This window comes from Misgurnus anguillicaudatus, chromosome 20 (genome assembly GCF_027580225.2).
Source record: "Misgurnus anguillicaudatus chromosome 20, ASM2758022v2, whole genome shotgun sequence".
Lineage (NCBI taxonomy): Eukaryota > Metazoa > Chordata > Actinopteri > Cypriniformes > Cobitidae > Misgurnus > Misgurnus anguillicaudatus.
The window spans coordinates 13,648,460-13,660,518 of NC_073356.2; the positions used below are offsets into that span (position 1 = coordinate 13,648,460).

General features: G+C 37.8%; 1 protein-coding gene across 1 annotated transcript in view; it reads right to left on the reverse strand.

The window, feature by feature from the left end:
- Nucleotides 1–12,059, reverse strand: part of jarid2b (jumonji and AT-rich interaction domain containing 2b) — a 149,929-nt gene that overhangs the window by 77,283 nt on the left and 60,587 nt on the right. The gene's annotated exons all lie outside the window — the stretch shown is intronic.

The window sequence follows — 12,059 nt, forward strand, 5'->3', positions numbered from 1 at the left end:
TGTGAAGTCTGAACACTGATCTGCTCAACACATTTACAGCACCAAAACAAACCCGAACACACCGGCAGCTTCACCTCTCCATCCTTGGAACACCCTTTTCCACAATTGACATAAGCTCTCTTTCTTTCATTTAATGTGTTATTTTCTAATGCATCTGACAGGATTTAATAAAAAAACGATATTTCTTCATTGCAGAAACAGTTGGAGAGGAAGAGGAGAACAAAGCTAAAATCAAAGACTGTAATCAGCACGGAGGGATTTTGGAGGAAATGCAAAAGTCTTGGTTCTCATGGGTGGCACAGGAAGATGTGTACAAACCCACAACAGCCATGCCACCCACCCTTACACAAACACACACAGATGGAAAAAAGGCACGATGTGAAGTGTCTACAGTTTATTTTGAAGATGCTTTTTCATAAGGTTACGATCTTGATTCAAGCTAAACACCTTGATATGTTCCAGAAACAAATGCGCACTTTCAAACAACACTGCTTATATGGAGGGTGATTGGATTTATAAGCTAATATCTCCTCACCTCGTGCCACACTGTATCCCAGAATGCCTTGTTTCGGCTTGGCCCGGACAGCTATCTAGTGGAAGCCCTTGAAGCTAAAACACACTTATATACAAACATGACCCCCACAACGCTTTCATTTGAGTCATATGTAAGAGTTTAAATCTGTTGGATGTGGGTTTAGAAAATCTGTGCATGGAAAAACCTGGTTTTGCTAACATTGGGGAAGAGAGTAGGAGTCCAAACAAATAACCACAGCATGCTCATTACTGCTTAGCAAAAGTCAGCTGTTTAAACACTCCTCGGCTTGTGTAAAGCAATGTTTTTGTTTTCACAAAAAGAAAATCCTATATCCTCCTCAACGCAATTAAAACAACACCGTACTTAGACACGCTAATCGGGAATGCATTAGCCGCAGGTTTTTCAATGAATTTTTTACTGATTTTTTCATGACCTGCAAAAAAATTGCCTGCTCGGCCAGATGATTGGACGAGAAAGCTTGATAAAAGGATTGGGTCAATTCAGTCACCTAAGGGACTCTCCGCACTCCAAAAATCTATATCATGTACAATCAATACATTCATGCTGGATGGGGTGTATTATGCTAAGTGCCACCATCACATACATCAGATGACAGAGGACGCTGAGAGCATGTTAGCAGTCAAAAAGAGTTATCGGTGTATGTATTTTGTCTACGACAACACTTAGATGTGCATTTTTATCTAGATGAAGTTTGAGCATTAAAACATTGATTGACAGAATGATATTCAGCAGATCTTTTGACAATGCCACCATGCAAGTCCTCTAAATTTTAATTGTTTATTAGTTTGTCTGTATACACAAAAAGCTTAAAACAAACAAATCTTTACAATGCACAAGACAATGTGTACATGCTTTCAAAACAGTTTTCTATGAATGCAAAATTGAGCAAATCTTTACTTTAAGTGACACGTCGGAGCATTTAAACAGAATTCAATACATCACAAGTGTGCATATATTTATTTTACGTCGACTTATTTGGTTATTCAATATTTATTTGGAGTTGTTTTCCAAATGCTGTTTTACATTTTATCTGGAACAACAATACATTTACATATTTATTATGCAATTACCTAACATTTATTATCCAAGCAGTTACCGCATGACAGATGAGCCGTACCCTGACTGTTATGAATACACACACACACACACACACACACACACACACACACACACACACACACACACACAGAGAGATATGGAAATTCGTTGTGTATGTTGTACGATACCAACATACACACTTCTAGCCAAAATGAACTTAAATTTGGTTACATGTCATTTTTGTCAAAATAACTTGTGAGATGTCTGATGTTCTATCATGTATAATCAAAGTCATACTTTATTTTATTTTTATATATTTTATTTTATATTTTATTTTATTTTTTTATTGTTTTATATTTTATTTCTGTTGTATACATTTTTATATTATTTCATTTTACATTTTATTTTATTTTATATATTTTATTTTATTTTATAATATTATATTTTATATTACTTTATAGACCGTTTCAGCAGTAACAACATAAACAAGCGGCTGCACCTAGCTTCCGGTAAACTCCGCTAACAATAAATAACAACAAAGTTCTTTAAACGTAGTTTATTTATATAACAAGCAAAAAAAACAACACATAGGTTACCTAGGAAACCAAAACATTTGTTATTTTCGACGAGGCATTTGTTCAAGAGATCAGTTTAGCAACTAGTCAGAGCATTAAAAAAACGAAACCGGAAGTAAGGTTCGGATCCAGACGTGTATCACGTGCTTCCAATGAAACCGTCTATATTTTATATTTTATTATTATTATTTTGTTACATTTTCACTCAATTTTCCATTTGCTCAATTTAGCAATTTTGCTCAATTTTGCATTAAATTTTTCTATCATAGAAAACTGTTTTGTTTTAGACTTGACATCTGGGTTGTGTTCAAACAGCTATAAGACGTCTTTTAAACACAAAACGGCTTGCCAGGAAGGGCAATTTTTGGCCGATCACAATTTCTCTGTAAGCCAAACACAATCTCTTGGTTTCTCTAGCTTTCAAAACGTAGGTACGGCTACGCAATATTAGTTTCTGGAACACACTACCGTTCAGAGAGCAAGAAAGGAAAACTGGCAGAGCTTTCTGTTCAAATTAAATATTCAATTTCCTCCAAATATTAAATGACTTTTCCCCTGGAAAAGTAATTGAGCAGCCAGTGCCCTGCTGAAAGCAGCATGTGTCTTACAAGTACGTCTCCATGGCCCTGACCTCTCCTTCCCTCAATCTCCACAACCCTCCCCTCACATTTGCTCTTTGTGACTCGGGTGTAATTGACCAAGGTTAGCTTGTTACCTCAGTACCAGCGGCTGCCAACTGGAGCAGGGCCAAGAGCGACGTGTGCGCGCGTATGCGTATGGACGTGAGAGGACAGTAAAGCAGGTTTCTAGTGACTCTGGGCTGTCTCAACACTTAAGTTTACAGAGTAGTAACAAAAAAAGCTGTCTTTAAACCACAATCATAAATGTATAAATCTAAGAGTTCCATGTTGAAATACCACAGTGTCTCCTTAAAATGAATAATCACTTGGGACAACTGTAAAAAGATCTTGTCTTCAACAAGTGTGTCAGCAAGATCCAAGAATACACGAGCCAAAAACATTCCCAAGATTCTTATAACTCTAGTGAATGTAGCTTTGTAAAGTGGCCCTCCTGGAGCACAACCTTCCTGACTTAAATAAAGAGAAAAGAGAGTAAGAAGCAATGGATACAACAACAGGACAAAATAGAGCCACTGTTGTCTAGTCAGGATATATACAAGTTTAAAGGCCGCATACTTGGCAAGTGTGCTAACCACGCAAGTCACACATCCTCCTCACGTCTGAGCCAGGACTGAGAGATACTGTACACAACATCGCAAACCCCACCCATATCTCTAGTACACTTTTCCTTCCAATCTTTTCTTCCTGTTTTTCTATTTATTAATTGTTGGTCTTTGTGGCATCTCTTTAAAGAGCACCAATGGTCCGATACACAATTTCACATTTCCTTTGATGTGTAAAAGTGTGTATTAGTACATATTAACGAAATGCAAAAAGGTACAAACCCCAAAGTAAACAATGGCGCGAGTTATCGTCTCCAACGTAAATCTCTTTTCTTGGACTATAACAAACATTGGTGATGTAGACCAGTGATTCTCAAACTGGGGGCCGGAGCCCAACCTAAAAAAAATAAGACTACTAACCAACAGCACTACTTTGTATGATTTAATGTTTTGTTAAATTTAAATGTTAAGTTTGAGAACTGTTTTTTGTCAGAAATTTTCTTTGGGGGGTCCGCAAAGGAATGCACCATCACAAGGGGCCCGTATGCTGAAAAAGTTTGAGAACCACTGATGTGGACTGACATTATCATAATTCCTCCCGCTTCAGACTCTCAGCCTGTAATCTTTCAAACATGGTAAGGAGCGTCACATTTCCTGCTGACCTCAGAGGTATTCAGACCAATCACAACGTACATATTAGCTGGCCAATCAGGGACACAGAGCTTTTCAAATCCATGTGTTTCAGGAAGAGAGTGGAATCTGGAGCTACAAAAATGTACGGTATGTGGAAAATAATGCGTTTTTTATCCATAAACCATAAAAAAAAACATTGTATTATACCAAATACACACAATACTGTTGTTTTTAGCAATGAAATAGGTGCTCTTTAATTGCCAGTGAGGTGTGTGGCTGTCACCTCGTGTTTTTGCTAGTGTTAGAATTAACAGTCATGGATATCTCATGGGAATATGTGGGCTATGGTCAGAAACACAATGTAAGTTGCTATGTAAACATCCAGTCAGTGAGATGTCACTTCGATAATTATTCTCAAATAATTAATTCGAACTGAGGAGTTTGTTAGTCATTGACCAAATTAATTTAGTATAAAGACAATGGCAAAAACATTGTTTATTTGTCAACAGACAACAACCAAATTTGCGCAAGACAACATATTTCTCAGTCAAAGCTAGGAGTTTAGGAAAACAATGCTACAAAACATTAGCATCCACGTGCTAGCTCACGTAGCCCCCGGTCACAATGTGCCATCTGGCATCTTAAGTCATACACTACAGAGAACAAACACAATTATCTGACCAACAGACTTGAAACCAACATTAAACAAGACTTTAGCAAAGGGTAATCATCTTATATGATTGGAGAAAGAGAGAGAATAGGACTAGGCCACAAACAAACACAGGACAATGTGAGCCCTGTATGGAGCCGAGACACGTTTGTGAGCGTGGTGCGGTGTTAGAGAATTAGCTCCTCATCTCACAGCTGCTGTAAATATTTTCCAAAGCATTGGCAAGAAAACAGCAGCTGCAGCAGTGGGAGCGAGCTAGCTAACACGTTTAGTGAGGGTTTATGCGCACTATGGCAAACAAAGCTCGCGTCCCGGGATGCCCTCCTGAAGTTGGCGCGCTCTCGCTAAATTTCTCACACACAGAGGTGTTTATGCCAGGACACACTCCCAACTCATGCGCCGGGGAGACAAATTGGACAGCTGGGTGTTGAATGCTGAGAGACGAGTTAGGAGATTTCAAGACTGCAGGTTAAGGAAACAAACCAACTTACGACGTAGCAAAAATAAAGGCTGTCAAATATCCACCAGAATTTAAATGAATTGTTTATGCAAGAAAAAAAATATGTGCAATGATATTATTAGTCAATATTCATTTTTCCCACCCATGCAACTTTGGTATTGGTATCATATAAATGTCCCAATTTTCGACAGAATTTTTTATATGCTTTTATATGATGCAATTTAGACAAAAAAACAGAAAAACGATTATGCGATTTACACGTCTATGACATTTTAGGGACCTGAAAATGCAAGCTTTTGAAAAAATGTTACAAACGTTCACTTTTAAACAAGTTATAAATTGCAAATGTGACAATAGTTAATCGTGCGCATTACATGTTCAGAGGTCATGTTACATTTTCAACTACTATCCTGGCATGCCTTTTACAGCGGCATTAGTCGTTTTCGCATATTTGTGTTAACAAGAATCGAAATAGGCTTAAAAAAAAGTGCAAGTTTTAGACCAGTTATTGACAAAAGTTGTAAAAGCGCAAATATAACAATTTTGAATCATGCGCATGCATATTATTCAGTCGTTCCAGAAAAACGATTTTTTTTGTGATTGTTGCGAGCAAAAATCCTTGATCTAGCGGCACATTTTCTTAAAAAAGGCAATGGAAGATGCAGGATATTTATGCAATTTTATGCGATGAAATTGTGTGAACTTGCAAAAACTGCGTGAACTTGCAAAAACTGTTTGCAGCTTTTCATTGATGTTCACGTCGCTTAATTACGTCACTTCCTAACATTCCCATGACAACAGGGGATATGGCTGCGCAAGTGTGTAGTAAATGTAAATTTTTTTAACTTTCTGCTAAGATATATATAGACTTTTTGCTACGAAAATGCGGGGATTATGAAATCATGCAAGCCCTACATATTTTGTGAGCAGAAATCTGCAATTTATGCGACGAAAGTGCGGCGTATTTAAAAAATGCGCCCCCTGCGTAAATATGCGGACTTTCGCTGATTATGCATTGAATCATGCGATTGCATGATTTTTCTGGCGGGAGTGAATTATTTGTTCAGTCATCATGTTACATTGCAAACAACTGGCATGCATAATAGAGAAGTTTTTGTTGTTTTTTGCAAATTTGTGTTAACATGGATTAAAATAGGCTTAAAAGTGCAAGTTATCGTCAAGTTGAAAAAACGCAAATGTGACGTTGAATCATGCATACGCATATTACATGTTCAGACATCATGTTACATTGCCAACTACTGTCTTTGCATGTATAATATATCGGTTTTAGTTGTTTTCGCACATTTGCGTGAACGGGGATGGAAATAGGTTTAAAAATGTAAGTTTATCAAAAAGTTACAAAAATGAAAATGAGACAATGGTGAATCATGCGAATGCACATAATGTGTTCAGACATCATGTTATATTGCCAACTACTGTCCTGGCATATGTAATACAGTGGTTGAAGTTGTTTTCGCAAATTCGTGTGAATGAGAATCATTCGTAAACCACTGTATGTATGCGAAACTTAAAAAAAAATAATGAAAAACTATATTTTTTGTACATTATTGTGGTATAAATGTACACTTTGATTACATCAGGGAAAAGAAAAGTTGTTAGAGACCATAATTACATTTTAAGAGGATAATAAAAATGATAAGTTAAACAAAAATGATATCTTTTACACATACGCACACACATATGTGAAGGCAGCAGTGTTGATGGATGCATACTGTCCACGAGAATAAAAAATTGATTCGCAAATGGGGTCGAAAACAGCACCAGGTCTATTTGCTCAACCATAAACATTAAAGATGCACTATAAAGTCCAGCCCAACCCTAGAGAAACATTATGCCTCTCCTCCAACCCCTCTCTAAACAGACGCACTCTCTCGCTCTTCCATTTTCTCTCTCACTCCATCACTAACAAGCTTCATAAATATACATCAGCTCTGTTATTTGGACACCTTGGCAGAGCGAGTGGTTCTTTAACTGTCAGGGAGTAACAAGCGCTCCCTTCAGGAGTGTTTCCCCGCTTCATTACCTACACGCCTGGCACGCAGCATCACAACGGGCCACGTGTCAATCACAGGACAAAGAAGATGGTGACTGGGCCCGGTGACATGGAGACACCACCAGCGCCCGTCTGTTTATGGAGAAAACCATTATATCTCAGAGAGATGTGGCAATCAAACAGGAGACTTGTAAATGAAATGCATGCTGCATTTTAAATGATGTACTATATGCCTTGCGTAGTGTGTAGTGTTACAGTTCTCAAAGGCTAGATGAGTCGCAAGTAAAACCCCTTAACGTCATTTGTAACTACAAATTTTAGATAAGATGAAATGTTATGGCCTTCAAATGTATATCTTGTTGATACTTGCTCATCTAAGTCTATAGAAAGCTATGGTCTGACACACCATACTACACTACCGTTCAAAAGTAGCACGTCACTTCATGATTTTAAAAACCTTTTGATCTGAAGGCATGTCCGAATGCTTGTAATATTAGTTATTTGGAGAATTACAAAAAATAAAAGGATGACTTGGACCAAATAATGAAGAAATGCAGCCAATAAGAGCTCAGAATGGGCAAGACCTTTTTAGGTGTTTTTTTAAAAACATTAAGGCATTTTTTTACGAATCTAAGCAAAGCATGACTACTTTGATGATACTAAAATTTAACAAATTAGAAAATTTAAGAGGCATCAATCTTTGGTGTCCCCAGAGTACATATGTGAAGTTTTAGCTCACAGATAATTTATTATATCATGTTAAAACTGGCACGTTGTAGCTGTGAGCAAAAATGTGCCGTTTTGGGTGTCCTTTTAAATGCAAATGAGCTGATATCTGCACTAAATGACAGTGACGTGGTTGGATAGTGCAGATTATGGGGCGGTATTATCCCCTTCTGACATCACAAGGGGAGTCAAATCTCAGTGACCTATTTTTTATATGCTTATATTTTCACGATATGTCCCCTTTAAGTAGATCCAACGTTCACCTTTATATTGTATATGACCATAAACATTTGAACGGTAGTGCATATACTGCTCAAAAATAGCAAGAACATCTTTAAAACGTAAAAATGCCATCTGACTGGCTAGCTTTGTTTTATCTGTATCAACACAGGTGTTTAGAGATATTTTGAGATATAAGTTTAGAGGTTAAAATAACACTTTCAGAATGTACCCCTGAAAGAAGTGTTATTATCCCGCAATAAAATAGATACTCTGTGCAAATATTACCACGCTGACATGCTAATTACTCGATTAGCCTTACCAATAATTACCTCAGGATTGTCTTCACTCCACGACCCCTGTTTTCAAATGCAAATGATGCTATTTTATGTACTGGGACATGTTACATCTGCCAAAGAGGTCTGGCGTGGTTGAATAACACATCTAGCACACAGAGTTCAACGACTGTTATGATGACTTTCTAAGAGACACCAGTCATCGAGAGCCGAGGACAACTGACCTCATTCACCGTATTTACCCTACGAGAGCGTGGGTATTGAATCCACCGCGCACACACTCCATTACCAACACCTCTGTGCTCCATTTTATCCCTTATGAGTGATGTAATTAAATTTTCTCCTGCTCCGTCGAGCCGGTGCGGGTCAGATCCCGTAGAGTTCCTGTTCGCGGCACATGCACAGATGTAGTAGATTTCCTGACTAAAGGGGATCGCACACCGGCCGCGCAGCTCAGCGCCGCGCAGCGCCGCGCCGTTCTAAAAAAATGTAACACAGTGTTTTCTATGAGTGTACGCACACCGGCGCCGACAGGTGGCGCCTGTCCGCGCCGCCCAGCTGTGACTCAGGAAGTTGTTCAAATCCCTGTCGCGCCACACAGCGCCACTCACACAGTTTAACATTACATAACATCATATGTGTCCCAAATCATTAACAAGTAACATTGGCTGCTAACGTATATTTTACATATTGAAATAGACGTTATCTGACGAAGCTCGCGCTATTTAATGTGCACTTCCGGTTTACAATACCTCCGAGTTCTCCTAGGCGCGACGCGACGCGGCGCTGCGCGGCGCCGAGCTGCGCGGCCGGTGTGCGATCCCCTTATCACTACCCTGGATTCATGTGGGCTAGTAGGGCTGGGCGGTATATCGGATTTAGGGGATATATCGATATGGGTTCCCGACGCGATGCGGAATTAGCCCATACCGTTCATATCGATATGGTTTAATACAACTCAAGCGCGCATACACGCGCTCTGCGCGAGCCCGCCCGTCACAGCAAATACGCGACATGGAGAAGCACGCAGAAACTCTGTGACGCTTGGATGCGCCTCATGAATGTGGACATTCAAAAACTGCAGCTGCATGCACTCGGAGGATTGTAATAACTGAGTTCAAGACTAAATAAAATGTCTCCTCAACCTGCTTTTACAGAGAGATCATTGGAATAAAGTTACCGCTGCATATGTGTGCTTTCATCCCAACAACGTGTCTGACGCTCCATCACAACACCTATTTATCTAATATACGCTATTGCAGTTATTTCTCATCATCACTATTATAGCAATAGCAGGTGAGTGATACTGCGTTTATACTTTACTTCGACGGGACAAGTACGTAGATAAAACAGAAACTCCGAAGGAGTTATATTTTGTGGTGAACTTTTTCCTCAGATTCAAAGCCCAGTATAACAGCCACAAACAAGTCTCCGTTATTTAATTTTATAACGTCACTTTAGAATTAGTAACGAATGATTGTGCTGCTTCAGTGAAGCCAATATAGTGAATTAATGAGATTATTATTGAGAAATAATAAGGGAGGACGTGTGTGAATGAAACAAAGACACTTTAAATGTGCTGAATGTGTGCGCGTTATAGTTTCAGTTTGCACGCAGCCAATCAGATTCCAGAACCACATCTGTTGTATAAACTTAATTATTTTGGATCATATGTTTTTAAGTTTTGTCCATTTTTGTGACTGGAATACACTGTAAGGACAAAAGGACTGTGACACCCCCTTCTAATGAAGAGGACTGACTACTTTAGTAAATTCTGTGAACACAAATCTTAATGCTACAGACAGTTCAGTATATTAATGAGAATTGTGTGTTTCTAATTTTATGGATAATAATTTCAATAGTATGGGCAGGACACTTTTCTATAATTATAATTATATTATAGATTAAAGATCATATTACATGATAATTCCCATGTGCACAAAACAAAGTAAAAAAAAGAAATGATTAAGAACTTCACTGGTCTGTATATAAAGTTAACTAAACCCAGCTAAACAACTTTGGTATGACAAACATTTCCCACCCATCAAGGACATGAGCATACAGTCATTTCGGGTAAGATAAAGGCTTTAACAAAGATGATTTTTTATATGGTACTGCATGGTATATAATTTTAGTTTTGATTTGAAGTGGAATAGATAGTTTATTAGGGAGTGTTTACAACTTTATGGTACAACAACTTCAGCCACAAAGATTATAAAGGCTTTGACTTTCAAGTAACATTTTTATCCTTTTTGTAAAAAATACCGGATATATATCGGATACCGGGATTCCTAAAAAAAATACTAGGATATGAATTTTTGCCCATACCGCCCAGCCCTATGGGCTAGCATTAATTGAGAGCAACGGGGGTCGGGGTAAACACATGTCGGCCACAAAACACGTGACACGCATGGTAACAAAAACCATCAGGAAATAAAAACAATCTAAGGGAAGATATTAGTTTCAAAGGCATTTTGCACGTATGCACCTGGCAGGTGCTTTGATCCAAAGTTGCTTAAAGTGCATTCAAGCTATACATTGTATCAGTATGTGTTTTCCTTGAAATCAAACCCATTACTTTTGCACTGCTAATGCAATGCTTTACTAATTGAGCTGCAGATAATAATCAATAACAATATTAATACTAATGATAATACTAGAATTACAACAGAAAATGAATGCTTGCATGATAAATAAAAAATTATTTGTTGTTGTAGTTGGTGGTGGTTGATATTGTTATTCTTCATTATTATTATTATTATTATTATTATTATTATTATTATTATTATTATTATTAATTAGTATATTAATATTGTTATAATAATAATAATGATAATAATAATTAAATTTTTTAAATGTATTAATAAAAATTAATAATATGCAACTGCCCAAAAGAAACAACCGAACATAAAAAGGCAGAGCAAGATATGTAGCGGCCTCAGCTGTGCGGTTTATTTTTCCACTATGGCTGCTTTATTATCACAAACCGAAGAGATAGCTTTATTCTGTCTGACATAACAACCCAATTTCAGCCCTATAGGAAATGAGATCTGCCTCTACAGTATTGCAGCTTTTCCTTCATCTATTAAATTGTCACAGTAAGCGGCCGGTTACAAGACGTGACAAAACAAATTCACAGCATGCCGAGGGCCACACAATATTTCGATATTTAGAAGTGCATGCAGGGAGGCAGACTTAAAAAAAAGAAAGGACAGATAAAGGGTTGTCCTGCTGCGACGTGTGAGGTCTGTATTATGTGCGTTAGTTACATTAAAGCTAAATATTGCATGTTAAAACTCGCAGCAGACTTTTGACAAAAACTAAATATTCATGGAAAAATAATGGACTTGTTCATTTCACGTTGTCTATATAACATCAATTTGCTTTGATCCAAACTGCCAATAAAATCAAGACACTCCCTAACTTTAATCCTATTTAAAATCTTCCTTCTCAAAAACACATCACAGAAGTAACATCGGTTTCAAATAATAGTTTTGTGAACATCATATAAAAACACAAAATATCGATTTAATGTTGATTTTGAGAGTGAGGGGTTTAATGTTGGGTGTGTCCTGCTCATTCATCTGTACATTTACATAAGCAAATGTGTTCGGTAACAAAGCACGATAAAGCAGAGAGGAAGCAGCAGTCACACTCGTGTTGGGGTGTCCAGGGGTCCGTGTGTGGGT